Genomic DNA, 4,054 nt, shown 5'->3' with positions numbered 1-4,054 from the left:
ATGTGACACAGTAGATAGCACCCTGGCCCTGGAGTCAGGAGGACCCGAGTTCAAATCTGGCCTCAGACACTTGACACTTACTAGCTGTGTGACCCTGGGCAAGTCACTTAACCCCATTGCCTAACCAAAAAAAAACAAAAAACAAAAAAAGGTGTGCTTTTCTCCTTTTTCTCTTCCGCAGCTTTCGAGTTCGCACTCGGCCCCTCAGCTTTCGACATGCAGAAAGACGCCGGCGAGTTCGTGGATTGGTACGTGCCTGGGAAATGCTCCGAGAGCAACAGGATCATCGGGGCCAAGGACCATGCATCCATCCAGATGAACGTGGCTGAGGCTGACAAGGTCACAGGCAGGTTCAATGGCCAGTTTAAAACTTATGCAATTTGTGCAGCAATTCGTAGAATGGGAGAATCTGATGACTCTGTTCTCCGGCTGGCAAAAAATGATGGTATTGTTTCAAAGAACTTCTAATTGAAGAAATCTTGCAGAAAAATGTCTTAATAAATCCAAATTTAACAATATGTCACTTTCAGGAAACACAATAAAAATGAGAGATACAGCAATAAAATAAAGGACTGGGGTAGAATTTATTATGTAAAAAACAAAGCAAGAATAGTGATCATGATCTCAGACAGAGTTAAAACGGAAATAGATATAATTAAAGGAGAAAAATAGAGAAATTATACTATGTGTCACCAATATTATTCAATATTATTGTAGACAGTAATAAAATAGACAGTATAAAATACCTGAGAGTATACCTGCCAAAACAGACACAGGAACTACATGAACATAAACATAAAACAGTCTTTATACAAATAAAGTCAGATTTAAATAATTGGAGAAATATTCACTGTTTACAGGTAGGTAAAGCCAACATAATAAAAAATGACAATCTATTTAATGCCATCCCAATTAAATTACTAAAAAAAGCATTTTATTGAGTTAGAAAAAATAATAACAAAACTAATGTAGAAGAACAAAAGATCAAGAATTTCAAAGAAATTAAGGGGGAAAAATATAAAGGAAGTAGATTCAGCAGTACCAGACCTTAAAGTATATTTTAAGGTGAGAGAACTGTTGAAGTGTAAAGTGGATAATTTGGATTATTTTAAATTGAAAATTTCTTGTACAAATAAAACCAATGTAGCCAAGATTAGAAGTAAAGCAGAAAATTGGGGAAAAAAGACTTTCATAGACAATCTCTCAGATAGTATATGATTGTGATAGAATACTGCTGTGATATAAGAAATGATAAACTAGTTGATTTAGAAAAACAGGGAAAGACTTGGACCTATGAAGGAAGATATTATCCACTTCTAGAGAAACAATTGACATAGAAACGTGTGTATATGTGTGTGTATATATATATATATATGTGTTTATGTTTATAGATATGTATATACATAGATATATTCACATTTAATTATAACCTTTGGGGACAGGGAGAGAAAAATAAAATAAAAGGTACACAGCAGAGAACAAAAGAAAACCTAGAAGGAAACACAGAAAAGCTGGGTTGCTTTGAAAACGATGTGTAGGATTTATTACATAGGTTTTTGTGAAATGGAAGTTTGATGTTTTATATTGAATCTTCTCTTATGTTCTGCTGTGTAGATGGAAATGTTTTTTTCTCATTTTGTATTTAAGTTTAAAATTTAATGCTGACACAAACAAATTTTAAAAATAAAAAAATGATTTTTGGCATTTTAAAAAATTGTTTAGAGGGTTGGGTTGGGAGCAGAAATGCTCAGTTCCCTCTACCATCTTAGCTCCACCCTGGCATTTATTTTTAAAAAGCAAACAATATCAGAAGGGCCCTTGGAAATCACATAGTCCAACCTACTCATTTTATAAATCAGAAAATTGAAGCCCAGAAAGCACTTGTCCAAGGTGATACAATAAGTAGGTGGCCTAGATTAGAACTACAACTTTCTCTTTCCTCTCCCCCGGTACAAGCTATTTACTCAGAAGAGGACAGGTGAATGGAGGACTGAGCATAACAAAGGCTCCTGTTCACTTTATGCCCTGTGGGGGAGGGGAAGAGCAAACCCAAAAGGAATTCACAGAGTTAAGCCAGTAGCAAGAGTCTGGGAAGCATTAAAGGCTTCCCCAGTTATGCTATTCTACCTGTTCTTCCAAAGGATCTTTGTTGTTCTCTATTGTTGTTTTCTATTGAAAATAGGGGGTGGGGGGGAACTTAATTAAATTGGGGGATACAAAGAAAAATAAAAGACTATCCCAGCCTTCCAGAAGCTCACAATCTAATGGAGGAGACATGTAAACAACTATGTATAAACAAGACTGGATAAATTGGAGCTACTTCACACAGAGAAAACCCTGGCATTAAGGAATATCCAGAAAGGCTTCCTGTAAAGGGTGGGATTTTAGCTGGGACCTGAAAGAAGCCAGGGAAGCCAGGAGGTGGAGCTGATGAGGAAGAGCATTCCATGAACGAAGGGTCATGTGTAAATGCCTAGAGTAGGGGGATGGAGTGTCCCGAGGGAGGAAAAGCAAGGAAGCCAGTATCATTGAATCTCATAGTATGTAGGGCTTAGTAAGGTGTAAGAAGACTGGAAAGGTTGGAGAAGGCTACATTATAAAGGACTTTAAAAGCCAAACAGGAAATTTTCCATTTGATCCTGGAGGAGACAGGGGAGTCACTAAAGTTTATTGAGTGGTGGTGGTGATTGGAGATCAAGTGGAAATGTTGGAAGTCTACTAAACTAACTTCTTTGCTGGGCAGAAATCTTCATATACTTTGCAATTCTTAAGGATCAGCAGCTTTATTTCCTTATTGCATCAACATGCTGTTGGGGTATTTTTTGATACATGAAATTGTGTAGCCTAAGAAGCTGTTTGTCTGGTCTGATAGCGGAGTGGTTGGGTTATACATTAGGTGACTTCTGCATTAAGGGAACTTGGAGGTTGCTATAACTGGCAGTGGAGTGTTCTAGGGAAGAAGAGTAGACGGAGAGATCAGACAGGCCGACAGACTGGACACGCAAATTGGGAGCAGGCTCAACGACAGAATGTCTGCAGTGATCCTCCCAGGAGGATAGGCCAGGTCAAGAAGGTCTGGCTGCAAGACCAGACACCTAGTGTGGAGAGGTACAGTTCAGCTGCAGAGCTCCAATTTCTTGAAATCTGAGTGGGGTTTTGGGGGAGCAGAGGGAGAAGAGAAGAATCCTAACAGGGACACTAGGCCTAGAAAAATTTGTGTACCAAGTAGGGAATCAAAATGGAGACTGAGACATGGGAAATAGGGTCCAAAAGGTGGCACTTTAGCTGAGCCTTGGAGGAAGCCAAGAATTCTAAGGGGTGAATGTGAAGGGATTGGGAAGTAGAAAAAGAAGATCCCTTGACAGCTAGGATTTTGGCTTGGCCTGAATGGGATGAATATAAAATCAGTCTAGAAAGTTAAGCTGGGGCCAAATTGTAGAGGACTTTAAATGCCAGGCTGAGAAGTTTCTATTTTATGCTAAAAGCACAGAGAGCCATTGAAGATTCTTGAGCAAGGGTTTGACATATTCAGTCCAATGCTTTAGGATGATTGTTTTGGCAACTATGTGGAGGATAAGTTGGAGACAGAGAGACTGAAAGCAAACTGGTGCTGTTGAGGTTTAGGAGTTTAAGGGTGCTGGACACCGAAAGGGAGACACTTGGGTCCTCTGCCCAAATGAATTTGACCCAAACCTTCTTTCATCCAAAGATAAGTTTTATTAAAGATCGGCCACAGTGGCAGATCTGAACATTTGTGACACTTGTATCGACAAGTGGGCCAGACTGAATCTCAGCACCTTAATGTAGACAAGATGGATTTTATATACAGAAAGACTGTGGGAGGGATCTAGGAGTGGCCAAGTAGTTTGGGGTGCCTGGAGGAGGGGTCCAGGGAAGATCTTGATGGGAGTGCCCAGTACACTGGGGTGACTGGAGGTCTAATGCCTGGACCAAGAGAAAGGGGTCTAGATAGGATCTAGGGTGGGAAGTAGCCAGAGGCAATCTGGAGGTAATAGACAGTGAAGGGCTGGGCTAGGTGAAGGGTAACAGAGAA

General features: G+C 39.8%; 1 pseudogene; it reads left to right on the top strand.

Annotated features, from left to right (window-relative positions):
* Positions 1–216: 216 nt before the first annotated feature.
* LOC114044015 lies at positions 217–468 on the top strand (annotated as a pseudogene).
* Positions 469–4,054: the final 3,586 nt, after the last annotated feature.

Source organism: Vombatus ursinus, unplaced genomic scaffold, assembly GCF_900497805.2.
Source record: "Vombatus ursinus unplaced genomic scaffold, bare-nosed wombat genome assembly UNPS02014771.1, whole genome shotgun sequence".
Lineage (NCBI taxonomy): Eukaryota > Metazoa > Chordata > Mammalia > Diprotodontia > Vombatidae > Vombatus > Vombatus ursinus.
This window is presented reverse-complemented; position numbering and strand designations above follow the sequence as displayed.